This window comes from Glossina fuscipes, unplaced genomic scaffold (assembly GCF_014805625.2).
Source record: "Glossina fuscipes isolate IAEA_lab_2018 unplaced genomic scaffold, Yale_Gfus_2 148, whole genome shotgun sequence".
Taxonomy (NCBI): domain Eukaryota; kingdom Metazoa; phylum Arthropoda; class Insecta; order Diptera; family Glossinidae; genus Glossina; species Glossina fuscipes.
Genome location: NW_023998491.1, coordinates 1,611,616 through 1,631,434, shown reverse-complemented (window position 1 = coordinate 1,631,434; position 19,819 = coordinate 1,611,616). Strand labels below are relative to the sequence as shown.

Sequence of the window (19,819 nt, the reverse complement as noted above, 5' to 3'; positions counted from 1 at the left end):
GTAACCCTAATGGCGTATATAATGAAATTTAACCCCATAAAGGAGCAGAGGCATGGGCAGAGAAACCCGATTTTCTTCAACTCCTTGAAAGCAGTTTTCTTCTAGAGAAACAGAATTTGCCGTAATTGCAAAGAACACAGATGTGTGTTGTTCATATGCAGATGCATGGATAGACATTTTTAATGAATATTAAAATAAATAGCAGTCATGAAATTAACACCGAAAGCAATAAAAATCTCTTCTTTTTTTTTCAAAAACATACATCCGTATTAAAAGCAAACGGCAAACGCAGAACAAAAACAATAGAAATTGTAAAATGAAATAAAAGTTATATATGAGAGTTTGAGAGCGTGAATGTAGTGCAAAGAAAATCGACAACAATCCACCCTTTTACAATGGCAGCTAAGTCACTACTGCTTGCGTTGCTTAATAACTAAAAGAAGAAACACACAATCGTTGGGAATAAATACGTAGCATGGAAGGTATGAAAATTGTTCATAAGCAACAAGCGACCAGGCTAGGAAAGAAGTCAGCTACAAATAAGCAACAGCATTATCATCTTTTTTAAGAGGTTTTAATAAAATCTAATATGTATTTCGAAACTAAGACCAACAACAACAATAGCAGCAACAGCAACAGTAACAGCAACAGCAACAGCAACAGCAGCAGCAGCAGCTGTAGTAGTAGTAGTAGTACTAGTAATAGTAAAAGCAACGGCAATAGCAACAGCAAACAGAGTAAGCGGCAATAGCGTGAAAATGATGCACAACTTCATATAATTCAGCAGCAATCAAACAAAAACCTGCCGTCGTTGTGCCTTTGAGCTAAGACGACCATACATGACTGAATCGAAAATAATTTCTTTTATTGTTTATACGACTTTATTTAAATTTGCTGCTGCTGCTACTGCTGTTTCCATGTCTGCAACAAGGTAAGCAACAGAATTGAGCAACATTTTCTACTAGGCATTCAGCATATTATAATAAGTAGATTATGTGAAGCCACAGCACACAAAGTAATGGAGTTTTCTCTATATTTTCGCATGTTGAGTAAATTACAAGCTCTGTACATAATCAAAAGAAATAGAGTTGCCAAGCGCATCAAATTGCTTAAAAAGTAAGAGGAAATTTAATTTGGGCATTAGTTGATTTTTACTTATATTCTGGACTCAAGTAGAAGTTTGCCTAAAAGCTACAGTATAGAAGAAGTGAAAACAGTAACCTGGAAGAATTTTCAAAGAGAAGCATATCACGATTTCTTCGAAACTTGAGTCGGATCATACAATAGAAGCCTTTCTTTTTTTTTTGTTTTTCTGCAGGAAAAGGGTTCAAATAGAAGTATGATGATATAATATAATGGGAGTCGGATGATATAATAGGAGCCCTTTCTTTTTTGTTTTTCAGTAACAAAGGAGTTCTATGTCATTAACTTTCTATTAGGTGCTTTCCTCCTATACACAAAGATTGGACTTTCTTTTTCAATGATTCCCGATCTAAGCAGTGAAGTGCAAGGTCCTATATCTAAAACCGACGTACAAGAAAAAATTCCATGCTTATAAACAGATCCAAAATAATGGAATAATGGAGGACTTATTCGATAATAAAAACTTATGGAAATATTCCATACAACATTACATAAGGTAATGCAATGTATCCTGTTCGTCCACACAGTTACCATTTAATTATATTTTGAATAATACTTAACAAAATTCCGAGAGATTTAAAGTTTCATGAAAAAAGGGTCGTTAAAATTAAATTTTCGGGCTTTCTTACGGAAGGTGAAGGAGCAACATCTCTCACTTACTGCATAAGACATTACAGCTTATTTTTATTTGGCAATTAGAAGAGATATTAAGTCGCATTAACAATAGAAAAAAAAAAAAAATGCAAAATAACAGTTTTAGTGTATCCCCGCTCTCGGAACCTGTTTGAAATATAGAAATTTGAGATATACTTGGGCGGAATTTGGCGAAATGGGTGACTCTGCTCTTTACAAACCAAGTAAACTTTGCCCGTCCGAGTTTATAAAAGCATTTAAGTTTAAAACTGATAACAAATGATGTCCGAACGGCATACGCATTAAATATTGCTCACTTTTCGGATTCGTTGCAGTTTTGTCAAGTAAAAACCAATTTTAAATCTGGGAAACATATATGGGAGAGCAATCCCTCAACACAGAAATTATCGACAATAAAATAAAAAAAAAGATTATTTCTTGCATGGCAACTCGGTTCATTAGTAATAGAGCTTCATTTACTTTTGCTCTAATTTTTTTTCTTTCCTTTGCGATGGGGAATTATGATTTTTTTTTCACCGCTTGCTTGATGTTGGCATTTTTTTATATAAAGAGCAACGAACCGGTTTTTCTAGATTTCTTTTTTTCCTTTCAACTCTCGCTCAGATAATTCGGAAAATACTTTTTACTCTCTGTGTTCTCTTATTTTCGTGTCCATTTGTACTCTTCCGAAAAGTAAAAGAAAAAATAAAACTCGCTACACCATTAACTTTAGTTTCTTCTTCCTGTGCTTTCTGGGTGCATTCAACAGCGTTAGGCATATAAAAAAAACTCATTCCTTCTTTATGGTTTCGTAGTTTAATCAGAAGTGGTTACGTTACACATGTTGGGCTGTTGTTGAACAAAACATCCTTTTGCGAAGGGCGGGCTACTGAAAGTTCTGAGAGCCTGTTGGTTGGTGGCACAAAACAACAACAGTGGCGCCCTTTGCAACAACTGCTGCTGTTGCTGCTGCTGCTCAAGCTGCTGTTGCTGATGGCAAAGACGGTTGCTTTGTAAGCCATTTGTTTGGTTTTACAAATGATAAAAGACACTATAGCCAGCAACCGGTCATAATTTTTTTATTTTTATTTTTTAAATGAAACGATTGGTCGTTTTATTTGTTGGCTGTCTTGGCTTCACATTAGAAATATTGTTAGAATACCTGGTTAGAGCTACTCGAACAAAAAATTTGATGTTGCTACCTCTTGAGGATTACTTGTGATATTTTCTGCTGTTCTATTATGAGGAAATAGTAAATGTTGCCATCTTCCAACTCGTTGAGACAGCAACTGGATTTCGATGATAATATAGCTTTTTCGACTTGTAGCTAACTTCGTAGAACGGAGACCCGCTTATAAACAAACGCATGCATACACATATATATGCATACAAGTCAGCAATTGTGCTGTAAATATTTCAACGATATTCAGTTTAGTACTTCATCCGCTTTGCACGATTGCCTGTCTGCGTGCCTGCCTGCCTGCCCGTATATATGGCTTTTAGTGTCTATCTCTGTGTCTCTCTATGTTTACCTCCGTTAAGAGGACATTTTTATTAACCTTTTTTTCGCCTTTGCTATGTGCAACAACAAAATGAAGTCTTGTTGCTTTGCCACCCTGTACAATTTTAGTTGCTGTTGTTTGCTTTGGCTGCTTATACCTCGTTTACGTTACCTTATGCATGTGTGGTACGCATCTGTGTTGCTTTTTCGGTTTCTTAAACATCTGTTGGTTTCTGCTTTTTTTTTTTTTTTTTTTTTTGCTTTCCTCGATTTCTTCGCTTACTTTACGTCTGACTACATATTATAGAGATGTGCGTTGTGCAGCTGGTATAATATGCCACCTTATCTCTACTACCCATACATTTTCACATGCATGTGCACTCAGTACATATTTATAGATTTTTCTTCACATGTATGGTGAATGATGCACAGACACAGGCCATAGCCACACATTCTACTCAATATTTTATTCAATTTTTTTATTTTCATTTTTTTTTTTTTTGCTTTTCTTTCTGCTATTGAACGTAAATGACGTTGTTAGGTGTACGAGAAAACTTAATGTAATTTATTTAATTTATTTAAGGCATTCTGCTAAATAAAGGTGGTATAGAACAGGTGCGAAAAGGCAGTCTAAGTCCATCTAAACTCGCAATAACTTCTAAGGAAAGCAACGTATATTGACGTGAACACGATAGATAATAAATGTTATTTAGAAAACGCAGATAAAGTAGTCAAGAAAATGCAACGCCTGGACGATATTTAGCCAATAGTTATATCACTGGTCACCTAACCCTCAGGATACGTGCACTGATTTGCTAATCCGACCTTTAACAATGAATGTAATTTCAACCTTTCGCTATTGGTTCCTTGTAGTAGCTCAAGAAGCTTTGCATGAATCTAAGACAGCCAGCCAATAAGACAAAAGTTATATGCCCGTATTTAACTTCGACCTAATCATCAAATCAGTTGCAGAGAAGACGTGAATTTATGAACGTCTTACTATATCCTGCACCAGAAGTTAGCGCTTATGTACACAACGCCCACCCGACTTGAGATAGGCCCACCTCTTTTTATGCCAGTTGATATAGAATCACTTTCTGAATCAATATAACCTTGTACGTCCGTCTCCTTACTCGTCTTGTTTTTTTGTGCTCAACATGCGGGTCGTCATTTTTCTAACATTTTGATGTAATTTATTTATTTATTTTGAAAGGTCATTGTATGAATAATTGTGCTAAGCGAATGGTGGGCTGTGTCCTAATAATGCTCTCCATTGTTTTACTTCATTAGCTTTATACGCAGCATGATGACCGAATGAATTTTTTATGTAAATGTCTATTCCCAACTGTTAAGCCTGAAAGTATTAAAGGCCACGCATTTAGTATTGATTGCTTCCAAAAGGTTATGAGGCGCTTTGAAGGGATATTAATGAATTGGCAGCTATGAGGACTTCGAACGCGTAGGTAGTTAGCAAATTGTTAGGTGCTACGGCGAGTTAATGCAATCGAAGAATTTCACCTTAACTGAGTCTCTTTGAGGGAATTATTTTCAATCATATCTAGTTAAGGGAAGAACTATGAAATTGAAAACAAATATATATTCTTAAATAATCTGTTCAGAAAGAGTTTTTGACAAGTCAAAAGTAAGTAAAGTAAGTAAAGCAAGTATAGAATTAAATGCAAATGACTTCAAATATCCCAAAAACACAACACACTTATCTGAATTTAGACAGAAAAGAAACGAATACGAACACGAACAAATAGAGATGAAATCGAAATCCAGTGAGTAGTAGTAAAGTAAATCCGTCATCTCTCATTCTTTAAATTCAGATAAGCGTAATTTGGGTATTTTGTAAATATAAAATCTTACAAGTCAACTCAATTCAAATTAGTACAGTTTTAGAAATACATAATTGGATTCAAACAAAATAAAATAAAGACTTGTTTGCGTTTATGACGATAGAATTAAAAAATATTTTAAGATCACAGATTTTGTTTATTATTAAAAGAAAACTATAAAGTAATTTAAAGTGGTTTGTGCATATGTATATGGAGGAAAGTAAACAAAAGTTCAAGAAACGCTGAGTAAAGCAAAAACAAAAACAAAACAAATCAACAAAACCAAGCATAAATAAATAAATTCATAGCTAGCTAAGTAAGTACGAAACAAAATAAAATTAAAGTAAAAAAGAGAACAAATCATTCTCTTGCCTTATAAGAGAGTGAGAGAGTGAGAGAGAGATAGAGAGAGACAGAGAGCGGCATTGAGGGAGTAAAGATAAGCCTGTTAAGCTCATCATCATCAGCGTTTGAGTGAGTTAGTGCATAACATACTTTTTATGGAGAAATTTTTCAAAGCGAAACTTTTACATATTTTATTAGCGTATAAGAAAACTAACAGCTATGGGCCTCTTTAGCTCAGTGGCAGAGCACTGGTCTTGTAAACCAGGGGTCGTGAGTTCAATCCTCACAGGAGGCATTTTTTTCCTATAAGCTTTTCTTCCTTTTTACATCAATTAATTTGCCTCAGAGATTTTTAATAAAAGAACTAAATAAATCAAAGATTCCTGTCACTTATGTCAAGATAGTATGTAAAATGTGTGTATGCGCGCTCTTTCCAAAGTCTCTTAATATAACTATATATTCAATGAATTGATGATAGTAAAAAATGAGTAAACAATTTCGGCCGCCCAGACTTATTCTCGAATTTAAATACCAAAGAGGTTGTGTTGTTTGCAAACAGCGTGAGGTTTGCAGGAGCAAAAATAACTGCCTGCATAATAATATTGAGCAGCGTATTAGACTTCATAACGCGGAATAACAACACATATAAGTAAAAGAAGGCGGTGTTGTCTGTCTCAACAAGAAGGTGGCAAAACATGTAGAATTAATTACATATTCATTTTTACTTTCATTTCATATACACTTTGGAAATTGCATAAACATCTTACTTTATGCTACAAAAGAACAGAGAATCCTTTGAAGTTTCCTTTTACTTCTTTAATCTTTTTCATAAATTTTTTTAAACATTTTCCAAACAAATTAATTTATGTAAATGAGGAATTACAAAAAAAAATTTGATAAATACCCCCCTATGCGGATTGAACAGTAGAGAAATCATAAGAACGAAGCGAATATGCCCACAAACACTGCTGCACTGCTGGGAACACCTTCCGCCTATCACAAGCTATCTTTTGGAAGGACTTAATTGGTTATTGTATTCTTCCAAGTTATATACGTCATTAGGGTTCTTAAAGACTGAGAAGTTATGCGTAAACAATTGATCCGGTATTTGTCCGCAAAGTGTCTCCCTATCGTTAGAAGAATTTTATTAATTAAACAATTTTAGGGTTAAAGCATGTTCGGCCGCCTCAGTCACATGATTAGCACGACGTGCACGTTGCTTAATTTATATTGAAGAGTGTCGTAGATACGCTTGCAATTCGCTAATCATTTTCCCAGCGTTTGTATGAAAATGTTAAAGAAATCTTAGAAATTTTGTCTACAAATTTGTCTCCTTTGCCTATAGCGTCAACTGTGTAAACATAAAATTAACAACAATAACTAAAGCCACTTTGTTCAGCGAACACATGTATGGCTTTAAAATAGTCTCTCTGCGAGTACATAACATTCAGACATTCAGACATTTGTTCCTCTAGTCTGTTTGCTATGGTTTTCATTGTCTAAAAAAGGACTTGTTTTACATTACCTCTCCTATGGCTGCGGTAAACGATGGCCATATATAAATTTATATATATATATATATATATATATATTGTACACATGTGCCGGTGCACATATATCATGGAAACGTAATATTAGCAAACAAGCAATATGAGTAAAGCATTACAATTGTTTGCATGAATATAATAAATAATTATCAGATAGGGTTGCAAAACGCTCAGACACATTAATAAAAAAAAGGGCACTTACTTACACATAAGTAGAAAGAGATTTACGTTTGCATTTATTGTTCATTAATTAAGAAGAGAAAACCTCTATTTTTCACTTTTTATTTCGTATAGTCATTAATTTAATTTTATTATTTTCGATTTAAGAAAAACAAAAAAACCAGTAAGAAAATTTCGAGTCATTTTAGGACGAATATTTTATACTTTTTATTATACGATATTTCCTATATTTGCTGTTTAGAGCAACTTATGCTACGCTTAACCATATTCAATAAAAGACGCTTGAGAAAAGCTCTTTCTGAGATTACCTCAGTGTTTTCTTTATTGTGAAAGGCTTTATAAGAAGTTTGCGGCCTAGAGTTGCCTACCGTCCATAGCGAGCATATTACTTTCTTAACGATTACGGTTAACCTTATTGTAATGACCGTTTGCAGAAATTTAAATCTGCTTGAGATGATTTAAAAGAAGTGATATTTATTTAGGGAAGGATAAAACTGAAGATTTTTTTTTTTTTTTTTGGAGGAGAGTGAAGGATGGTTTTTTTTTGCGGGAACTACAATGGTGTCCAAGGCATAGGATAGAAAAGGAGCGAAGAGATATAATCGCTTGAGGGCAGATCAGGTTTAGCGCTGTGCCCTTTACTGAACCGTGCGAAAATATTTAAGCTTGAATCGTTCTATTCTACGTTTTTAATATGTGTATAAAATTTGCTCTGTTTTCTGTTTTCGAAATCGTCCTTATTTGATAGATATTTTATATCTATATTTTCTACTAAAATTTAAAACACTTATCTACGGTTATCTATGGTTTCTTGCTTCTTATAGGATAGCTTGTAGATGCCTTCGGCGTAGAATGTTCGTGGTTTAGGTAATAGTTCGCGATCCCGTTTCGCGCATCTTCAACTTTGGAAAGCCCCTGACTACGTGGATCTGAATAAATAGTAACTGGAAAGAGATATGGCTGAAGACTAATTCGCAATCGGAAGAGGTTACCTGCCAAAGGTGAAGCTAATTACAAGGGTTGCCTTTGCTGAGGACAGACGGAACTGCGCGGATGTTTGGCAGATGGCAAGCGAGTCACTGAGTTTGACTATCCGGAATTTAGAATTAGATGGTAGATGATTTTTTTCCGATTCCACCACGCGCAACTCAACATTTCGCACGAAATTTTGAAAACTGTTTTCTAACTGCTTCATAGCTCACTACCCCTTCACCCTTACTCAATGTGATCATTACCATAACGTCAGCTTCATTTCTCCAAAGTTTCCACTTAAACGCTGCTCGTTACACTTTAATACACACTGAACAATAACTTGTCAACGACTGAAACTAATACCGTATAAAGCTATAGATATCGAATGTGCAAAAAAATTAACGCATCCTGTACATTTTATAAAAAAGTCAACAATAACTCAGAAAACGTAGACATTGAAATCAATTAATGAGCTTAACAATCTTTATAACAGTTAATCGGACAGATGGTCGTACCGGAATTTTAGGTTCAGAAAATCGTGATACATAAAAACAGATAGCAAAGGAACGACAAGCGTTTTTCCATCGCATTACAGGAAAAAATCTCTTTTTTAGGTGTTAGGCTTATAAGGTAATCTTACAGCGCCTTGACGATTCTCCATTACCTAGTCATTGTTCGCTGATTCAAATCTCAAGTGTGATAGAATTTGCTTTAGTCGTAAGCCTCACACAGTGAGTGATCAGTCGGTAAAGTCATAACAATTATCGATTACGCATATGTCTACTAAGTAACGGTCAATACCTCCTTGTCTCTTTCTCTTCCTACGTATCACCGTTTCACAGGAACATCTCTTGAAAGATTGGCAATATTTAAAAAAAAAACATTATCGGGAAATTAAGTGATGCGAGCAAATAGAAAGCATGATTTTATTTAATTTTTTCTCGGTGTTGATGTTTCCTTCAGCCTCCTGCTATTGCGATCCTTCAAGCTTGGCCAAATGTTGCGAAATATTTACTTTTTATCTCAAAGCGGAAAGCAGTTCGGTGTTTGCACTAAATAGGCGCACTTTCATTTGGAGCAGCCTTTAGCATTTTCAATTAATTAGGTTCGCGCCCGCTTTTGAAAGCCCTTATAAGTGTACTTATACGCCTAAGATGATTCTCTTCTGATATTCTTATCTACATTAAATCTGTATTTTGTCTTTCCCACAAAGTTTATCTTTTAGAGTCATGAATATGGCAGAGAAGTAATATAACTAACCACTATCGTGCGGAGCCCATAGATGCATCTGAAAGTATTCACGGCACTTAAGATCGTTGTCTACAACCTATTATAAATTGTTTGTAATAATATTTCGAATTTTATAAAATAAAAACTGATGAGCCTTTCAACCGTAACACAGGTGACAAGTTTCAGTAAACCACAGTGCGGACAGACGGGCAGTAATCGAGACTATTTTGCCGTCTTCCACATCCAACTGAATTCGCGAACATTTTGTTTGTTTGTTTGTCATGTAAAGGTTTACAAAGTTCATTTATTGCCTGCTTAAGAGTTACTTAAGAGTAAGTTAAGCTAAAAGTTAAAAAAAAAAACCAACAAAATTCAATCTTGTAATTGATTTTTTTTGTGGCCAGAACAGGTCAAAAGTGCTTTGGCTACGATGATCTTTCAGTGTCTGTGCTGAACGGCTTTCTAATCTGCATTTCAAAGAAAAGACGACCTCCAATTGGGGGAATACGTAACTTCGCCGATATCTATAGTTTAGTTAGGATAAAAAAAACTTGATCCGAATTTCACAAATGAAATGAAATTAGTTTGCCCAGTCCGTTAGCAAAGAGCACCATTTTGCACTGCGCAAAAATTACAGCAAATTGAAGTGAAGCACATGCACAATCATAACTATATCTATAGATCTGTGTGCATATCCTGTTTCCATAGTACAGTTTTGTATATTTAATAACTACAGCAACTCATACACAGATATAATGAATGAACTCTGATATATCCTTACAGCTATGGCAATATATAAAAACCAACCACGATTAGATTACAAATAAAAGGGCGACATAATTGGAGAGAGAGGCAGGGAGAGGCAGAGGGAGAGAGAGAGAGAGAGAGAGAGAGAGGAAGGAATACGTACGTACCAAGAGAATTGAGAAAAAGCATAACTATTACCTGAGCAGAAGGGAAAAACAACATGCAACTTGTGATTCAAATGGAATTGTTAATAATCAGTTAGTTTTCGGGGGACGAGGAGTTCAACAATTAGTATAACAAAATATTTTGCATCAAATTGACATGTTTGGTCCAACAAAAGAGCGTAAGATATAGAGAAACCTGCACATATCGTATTCGTGTAGAAATTTATACACCTGGGGTCTGCTTAGCGAACTGGTAAACTTATTATGCTTAACTTGGCATGCGTCTTATTTGTATTATTTCGTGCGTATCAATTAATGATAGTTGTTGTTATTGCAAAAATTTTCAACACCTGCTCGCTCTGTTTATAAGAAAAGTAAAAGTTCATTTTTATCCTAAAAACCGGTAATATTTATACATTTGAACATTTTCACTCTTTATAAGAGCGAAGCTCTTCAAGCAATTTCTCTCTTACTAATGCGGGCTTCATCTAATAACAATTTACAAAATAATGTGCACTTTGTTCTCAATTTACATAATTAAAGACCAGTAAGCAAATTACTATACAGAGTGGAAAGGCCAGAATAGGTTTCGAGGAAAGAAAGATGGCAGGTGAAGAATATACATAGTGTACCGGTCTGGTTTAAACCCTGCGACAGTAAAATACGCAGCAGAATTTTGTTGAAATTTACAAAAGTAGACTTGGGCTTCAATCAATCAAGTTTATCAAAAAAATAGTAGTGTGCGAACATATATTAGGAGTTTGCAGAAATTTTGATCATTTCTTCCCTTGAAAAAGTCATTTATTGTGGAAACTTGATACTATACATATTAATCAAAATAGTTTCCATCATTTTCTGCAACGTTGTACAATATTTTTGGCAACCTTACGGAATCATGTCGAAAGAACTTATATTAGTTTGGCAGCCGACCCATTTTTGCATATCTTCAACTTCACGGACTCTCGTGCCTGCCAAGCCATGCTGCACCGTCCAGAAAAACTGGTAATCAGGAGGCGCCATATCTGGTGAGTATGCTGGGTGTAGCAGTACTTCCCATTCGAGCTGCAACAGTGTGTCCTGGACAACTCCTGCAACAAGTGCCTAAAAAGTGGCACTTCCAGTCAAGTCGTGGGGCCACTTTTAAACTTATGAAACCAAAGCCGAAAGGAGCAGGGTCACTATGAGCTTTTGAACGTGTTTGGTGGGTTTCGGTAGCAGATTTCTTCAAATAACAAAAGTAATGAATTTGGAAGAAGGAGAGTTTTGAGCGCTCCCTCATTAGCGTCGGCGTACGCTGAAACTGTTAATTTGTGTAGAGGAAAGTCAAAACCATCGAATTTCACCCTTTTGCTATACTTTCATTTCTCATTTCTTTATCATTTTCACCTAAAAAAGTCGCTGATCAAAATTTTCGCAACCACTTAATAATTTTCTATCAAAAAACAACTACGGGTTGACTGCATCAGATACTCATGGGAAAGTGAAGAAGACGGCGTTTACTAACGTATCATAAGAGTCGATTAGGTATCTAAAGAGATAAACGGCTTTTTCCAAAAAAGAATTGGTACGATTTACTTCACTTTTTCATGTGAAAATTTTTTTCAAATAAAGAAGATTTTTCTAAATAAAAATTTATTTTAAATCTCTAAAGAAGCTTACAGGACTGAAATTGTGCTTCACTTAATAAAAATGCGCTTCGACAGCAAAGAGGACAGAATAGATATGCAATTCTTACACAACAGGGGCAATTTTGTTATCTTGTGAAAGTCTTCCGAGTAATCGAAACTGTTCTATGTGCATCTGCCAAAGAACTCCAATACTCCCTACAGACGTGTACACAAATTAGGAATTTGTGCAATGTTTATGATAAAAGCCCTTAATCAACTACGAATTGAAGTCGACAAAGCCGATTCACAATTAATGCACCACAAGCTTCCAAGAACTGTTATCCGAACTTTATGGTTATTGTCTTCTCTAGTGTTGTGTTTACTGCAATTCTTTGGAGATTTATCTTAGATCATCTATTCAATAACCAATCCAACTTTACATATTTACTTTGTGAAACCGTTTGGAAGGCCGACAAAGTTTATGTACATCTATGTATGTATATGTGTATAAATATATTCTTGAGCAGTACCGAATTCAAAATTTATTTAAGCAAGTCAATCTGTCTGTCTCTATAATGACCTTACAGTACCTTACAGTAGATAAAGTTGGAAAAATTTTCACGTACAGTAGGGAATCTAAGCTTATCTGTCCGTCTGTCCATCTGATGCCTAGCCATGTAATTTGTTATTCCACCTGCAGGCTGCAATTTTTGAACTATTTTGATGAAATCAAATCATATAAATATATTTTTTAGACCGCAACATGTTGAGGGATTATCATGAAAAGCAATCCCTTATACGAAGGGAAAGTCCAATTTCTACTTTTTTGTGACGAAAACAGAAATATAATACGATTTTTAGGAGATAAATTTAATTTGCTAAATTCGGATTACACCATGGGATGCGGTGGGCATCCACCAATGTATATATAACATATGTATATAAAATCTATATATATATCTTATTATACGTTCTATTGGAACCCAGCAAAGTAAATCTTTTAAATAATTATGAATGCATGTAAATCAATTGTAGTCTTGAAAACTTTCATGTTCGAATAGTGTAACGTGTTTTATCAACGACGATTGACTGCTTGATGTGAAATAACAAAGTTTATGTTTGTATTCCCTATAGAGCTTGTTTGAGAGCTGATAACGAAAGCAATTCTGTTTTTTTTTTTTTTTTATTTTTATTTTTAGTTTCAATTTATTATTAAGATTGCAAACAATGATAAATTTTAAAATTTTGCTCGAAAAGTGAGAAAACCTCTAACAGAATATATTATATGGAAAATAAGAAGAAAAAGAAAAGGTATTAAAGCATAAAAAATGAAAATCTATTTTAAGACGAAGAAGAAGTACAAAATCAAAAATCCTCTTTTTTTTTTCTAAATCTTATTCGTAGACTGATTCTCACATTTCGAAAATAATCCAATTATCTGTTTACTTCAGATTTTACATTTTATTTGCACTTAACCGGAATTCATTAACATTCAATTTGATAAATTGCTCTCCTCTTGCTTGGGTGTTAATTACAATATTATTAAATAAAAAAAATAAATAAAAAAAAAGGTAATAATTATAACAACAAAACTCATCATTGAAGCATTAAAAGACTAATTAGTTAATAATAAATATTAAAAAAAAAGAAAATTTATAACAACAATAGATGACGTGTACTTACATTAAAAATCGATTACATGCACGTGAGATACTGAAATATAGTAAAACGGAAAATTAAAACTATTTGATTAATTAAGTGAAACAAGTGTTCGGTGATAAATGGTGCCTTGTATTAGAAAAATAAAAACAAAACGCTACAAGGCAAGTCAAGGACGGTCATAAACTACTACTGTAACTACTATAACCGATAACAAAATAGAAAAGTTAAAGTAAATTCATTATTTCCATTCACTGCTGAAGGCGCACATAGTCCTCTAAATTTATTCATTTTGAAAATTCGGCGACAACAAAGACTGTGTAATTTACAAACTGACAACTCGAACGACATAAAAAGCCAGGGCTTAATCATAGTTGCATCAACCCAACAAAAGCAAATTAGAAAATTCTAATCGATAGCGAACAAATTTTTTATCCCAAAAAAAAAAAAAAGGCTTAAAAAACATAAAATAGAAAAACTTTATATCCATACTCTATAAAATTGAAGATCATGGTCGGTTTTCCCATTATTGTAGAATATGCGCGGAGTTTTTATTGCATGTTACTTATATAAGTTTATGAGTCATAGCCGAAGGATGCGCAGAAAAGAGAGATGTTCTCAGTTTACAATCTACTATAGAGGTGGCCTTCTTTCTATATACTCAAATGCTTGCAAGAACGTCCAACTTTTTTGTTCTAAGTTTGAAGGCGTCAGCTTCAATTTTCCAATCAGGAGGGTGTTTATCACAGAGGTACAGACGGACAAATGGACATCTGGGGTACATACGGTTTATGGCGTGCAAGAACTTCCAACTTTCCTACCAAGTTTGAGAGGGAGAGCTTCAATTCTGCAATCAAAGAAAACGGTTATCACAGAGATGCAGACGGACAGATGAACATCTAGGATGTATATGCTTTATGGCCTGTCTGAAGACGTTTTTCTGACTAATACAAACATTTGGAGAAAATGAATATATGCCCAATGTCCCAGAGAGGGTTTATCACAAAGATGCAGACGGACAGATGAACATCTAGGATGTATATGCTTTATTGTCTATCTGAAGACTGCCTTCTGACTAATGCAAACATTTGGACAAAATGAATCTATCCCCTGTTGCCCACAGAGGGTTTATCACAGCGATGCAGACGGACAGATGGACATCAAGAATATATATGCTTTATGGCATATCTAAAAACTTCCTAATGCAAACATTTGGACAAAGTGAACATATACACAGCCCGCTCTAGCGGACGTGAAAAACGTGGATTGATATTTGAACCGCGCTTTCTTTCTTGAGTAAAAATTCCCCCCTTTTTCTGAACATAGCAATATTTTCTAAAACTGTGGCCCAAAACGGTTTCTATACGTTGAACTAAGACTTTCTTACGACTGGTGGTTAAGTTTCAGATGCTCTTCTCTCTTCTTTCTCACTATCGAAATCCTTAGATCCTCTACGATAAAGACAATAAATGAAATTCGTTTGCGGAATTTACCTTTAGTTTCGCACCTTTTTAATCTGAACTATCAAGGTATGGATCGGAAGCTGGTGAACAATTTGCGCAGTAAAACTGAATCTTCTCTGTGTTTTCTATTGAATAAGAAACATTTTCGATTTTTTCTTAATTCCCTAATAAATTGTGGTTGTTGCAAAAGGGCTGACTAATCAACGTATCATTCAGTACCTTAAACAATTACTGAACCAAATTTTAAAAAAAAAAGTAAAAAGTTAAACATAAGAGGCTTATTTCTTTATATATATTTATATGTAATCACACCATCAGCCATGATAAACATTTTTCGAACGCCATAGCAAGAATGCAAAAAAACGCTTCCATTCAGAACAATAGTTTAAGTAATTTGTAGTGTGCTAGTTAAACAATATCATTTTTGCACAAGAGCTTATAAATCCATTATGTGTACAAAGTAACCAATCGCTTCGCATAAAAAGTCTTCTTGAATTTGTAACTTAATTGAAATTTAATTTCAAGAGATGTGAAGAAAAAATATAAAAACGAAAAAAAGTATCTTTAAAATGAAATTATGTGCAATTTGCAGAACTGCTGCTGTTGCTGCTTTTGCTTCCTGCAAATACACGCAGGTTCATCAGAAATACAATTACAGTTAGTGCAGCAATCCACAAAATTTTCATTTTCAAGGCATTCAGTTAGTCCGTAGTCTAATAGAGAAAAAGTGAATAAAAAAAAACGCATTTATTTTTTAATCAGTCTGGTGGTAAAGGATTTATTAAGGTAGAGCCGACGTATGTAACACCCAGAAAGCCTTAAGGTAGACCCACCTTTTATTATACCGATCGATTTGGGATCATTTTCTAAATCAATCTAAGCCTGTCTTTCCGTCTGTCTGTCTGTCTATCTGTCTGTATGTCCGTCTAATGCCTGTCCATGTATTTTTGTGTGCAAGCGGTAGATCGCCACTTTTGAGATATTTTGATGAAATTGCTTGTATTGACGTACTTTGGCCCGAAGGACGAAGGCTTTTGAAAATAGTTCAGATCGGTCCACTTTTGCGACCATTCCCCATATAACGCCCCTTCAGAATTTCCCTCAGACTAAGTAGTCGTACTTCGGGATTTTAGATTAGTGTGAAAACTTCGGACAATCTGGAGCAATGTTTTGAACCCCCACTCATATAACCTTTCCTATTGAAAATGAAGTTTCTTATGGTAAAAGGGTGTACTTTGCAATATTGTACAGTGAAAGTTGCCTCATAATGGTAAATTGACAAAGAAATCTACCTTACCGAATTTGGATCACATAGGCCTACTTTTTTATAGTCGCTCTCAAACGCTCACAAACACTTATATGGAAAGAAAATCCAAACTTGCGATATGCGGGCTTTGCATGAAAATAATGTGTACATTTTGATGCAGGACTACTAAACCGAGTGAATAACTGTACTAGGCGAGGGTATGTGATAGTCGGCGTCGCCCGGGTATAATGTTTTCACTTATTTTTCTTAAGTCACTTCAATTCATACCCTTAAATATACTAATAAACTGATGGGCGTTAAATTTTCAGATCAATGACTTAAGTTCCTGAAAGCGATCTACTTTGCCCTTACGGGTTTATTTCTTTAAAAGAAAATCGCTTGTTTTTAAAGAATGGAGAGAACATAATCCTAATTGCCTTTATTATGCGCGCTACGAGGCAAAATTACTTTTTCATGCCTATGCAACATCCAAAATGATGGAATGATGATAATCGTGGGGCGCGCTTCAATAGGTTTCAACAATTCCTAACAAGCCACACCCCTTCGGTCTTAACAAATAGAGAAAACTCTATGTTTTCCTGAAGCCGTTAGGTCTCTTCACTGATATTGACGGTTGTGTTCAATCAATCCATAAACATTTGCATTTTGCATTAATGCCATGCTGTGATGCCAATTGCTATGAAGGGAATTCGAATTATTTTCCGAACTTTGAAGCGGCCGTTTTACTCGTTTGTTTTCGGTACATTCTGTCCCTATCATTGGGCTTAGCTGGCATTCATTATCCTGGCTTTTTAATTTTTACCATAACGTGTGTACCTTTGCTGATGTTCTACTCGGATCCATTTCGATGGCATTATTTATTGCTCCTGCATAACCTCTCCTGGCATACTTATCTACTACTACTACTAAAGAGTTTTCGCTTGTTTTAATACTTCAAGCATAGTTAGGGGAAACATTGATCATCCGGTGCTTCTCCGTTTTGCTTAATTATTCATCATTAAAGCCAAGTTAAATATATATTTTGAGACGAAAAATGCTTTATGCTGAAATTTTGATATCCACACGCGCGACGTTGTATAAAAAATTATCTTACATTAGTTTTCCAAGAAACTGTGGTACAATCCTTAGCCCCACTGTGGTTTGCAGCTTAACGACAACCATGCGATTACTTTGTCAAACGAGGTCTGAAAAAAATTCTCAAGAAACTTTCCAAGAGCAATTCATTCCTTTCAGCTTTCAGTGGAAAGAGCGTAGCATTGCGGTATAAAGCGTACTATCTAAGGCGTGCCTTAATTATCAACGGAAACTTAAGAGGCAACTAACAAAGCAAGCCTAACTTTGGACGGATTTTGTGCGCACACAAAAACACACATAAAGAAAGGATATCGTAAACCATCACTGCATTCTTATCGTAAGCGAATTCTGTAGACGATATTTGTTTCTAAGAGCATTTTATGAAGTGCAGGCATATCTTTTATGAGCTATGGATATCAACAGATTAGAAAATAAGTTTATGAATCGATTTGGTAGACTTTTGATCTTAAACGGACGACAGGAAACAAGATAACTTAAGACAATATTTAATGTATGATGCATCTCCTCTTTAGAACAATTTCGCTCCCCGAAATATTTCCTTCCCACATCGCTCTTGACGAAAGTAGCTGCTGACCTCTGCTCTTCCGTTTTGTTAAAAGTAAAAATTAAATGAACTGCAACATGCTACTACTACTTATGATTTTTCTTTACTAATTAAAAAATATAGCTAATAATTAAAAAAAAAAAAAAAGAAACAAAAAACAAAATACTCCTCGCAAATATTTCCAAGTAAAGCATATTTAATCTATCTATACAACTAATTAAATTCTTTCAACTCGTAGTTGCACATAATTGCCATTGCTTGCTTGCTTGCTTGCTTGCTTGCTTGCTTGCTTGCTCGCTTTCATTACTGCGACTGACAAAATAAACAGCTATGTAGATGAAAAGATGACCTCTGTCTCCTTTACAAGCGGGAGGCGCAGATGCAGGAGATGGAATACGGGACTTATTGACAGCGGCAGCAGCAACAGCAACAGCAACGGCAAAAGCAGAAAAATATAATCATAAGATGTGCGTATGATGAATAATAAGTTTTTTGTTGGTTGCCACATTGTTAATGGAGTGCATAGACATGCACTGCAAGTCACTCAAATTCATATTCATATACACATATATATATATATATATATATATGCTACGAATATTTTCTTCGATGCGTGCATATACTATACTCATTGTCGCGAATGCAATATGTCTGCATTGGAATAGAGCCGAAGAAGAATATGTGCAACTTCATCCTCCTATGTGTGCCATTGTTCACAGACTTGGAATTGGTAAATTACATACATACATACATACATACATACATACATACATACATACATACATACATACATACATACAACTCACTTTACTACTCTACAAAACAGCCAAACAGACTGATTGACATACATACAGAGCAAGACAATCTGCCAGGTTTGTAAGCAACTGAAAGATGCACTCTGAGAAGTTGCGTCAACTTCACGATAGATTTGTATTAGTATAGGAGCACACACACACACACACACACACACACACACACACAAATACACAAAAAAAAAAGAAAATATTGTAGCCAAACAACCACCGTACATACGCTCGTCAAGACTTTGTGCCACATGAGTTCAAATGTAGTCATGCCTGCGTATATGTGTGAAGCAAAATACTCTTTAAACTAAAAATAGTTATTGCAGGCTTATCTTAGGATTTTCTTGCTCAACGCTACAAGATGACTATAGATTAATTTTGTAACTTCGTTTGTAACCGATTATTGAGGGTAACGCATATAACAAGTGCATAATGAATCATAGTGACTTGATTTAATTGATTTCACCTCATCTGCCCGTTAGGCACATTTGTTTTTGATATTTGAAAAAGTCAAAGCCAAAAAAAACAAATTAAAATCAAATATCAAAACTTGTCTTCCATTCATACTCAACTGAGAGTTGAAAAGATTTTCAAGAGCGATATATAAAATCGTTATGGTCTGCCTAGAAGTGGATGGAAAACAAAAAGTTTAAAGCAAAGCTTACAAAATGAAAATTTAATGTGAACGAAACTCCAAGGATTCGAAGCAAAATCGACACACATTTGTATTTTGTAGGTTTCCCTGCAATGCTGGGTAATTGGAATTCGCCGCTTTCTTTTGCTATCACGAAACCATATCTAATATAATAGAAAGAAAGAAAAGAAAAAAAAACAGACACAGCAAGCAAAATTAAAGAGAGAGAATGTTCATCTTAAATAAACGACATCAGCGCAAATCCGAGTTGGTTTTAAAATTTAATTTAATCATTTTGTTTTTTTTTTTTTTTTTTAATTTTTTTGCTCAATTTGTTTTTCGTTTTTCATTTATTTTTTTTTTTCTTTTAATGCATCGAACTGAAAAAAAAAAGTTTTAGAAATTTTTTTCAAACAATTCTCAAGTTTTGATTGAGTCAAAAGAAAT

General features: G+C 34.6%; 1 protein-coding gene and 1 non-coding gene across 3 annotated transcripts in view; one reads left to right on the top strand and one right to left on the bottom strand.

Moving 5' to 3' along the window:
* Positions 1 to 19,819, bottom strand: part of LOC119641412 (neurogenic protein mastermind) — a 163,298-nt gene that overhangs the window by 121,151 nt on the left and 22,328 nt on the right. Inside the window, exon 2 of one of the 2 annotated variants that reach the window (XM_038040061.1) lies at positions 13,591 to 13,620. The exons of the other annotated variant lie outside the window; for it this stretch is intronic. The gene's annotated coding sequence lies outside the window, so the exon portion shown is untranslated. The remainder of the gene's footprint in view (positions 1 to 13,590; positions 13,621 to 19,819) is intronic. 2 annotated transcript variants of the gene reach the window in all.
* Trnat-ugu lies at positions 5,684 to 5,755 on the top strand. Its single transcript has one exon. It is a non-coding gene; the product is annotated as a tRNA-Thr (tRNA).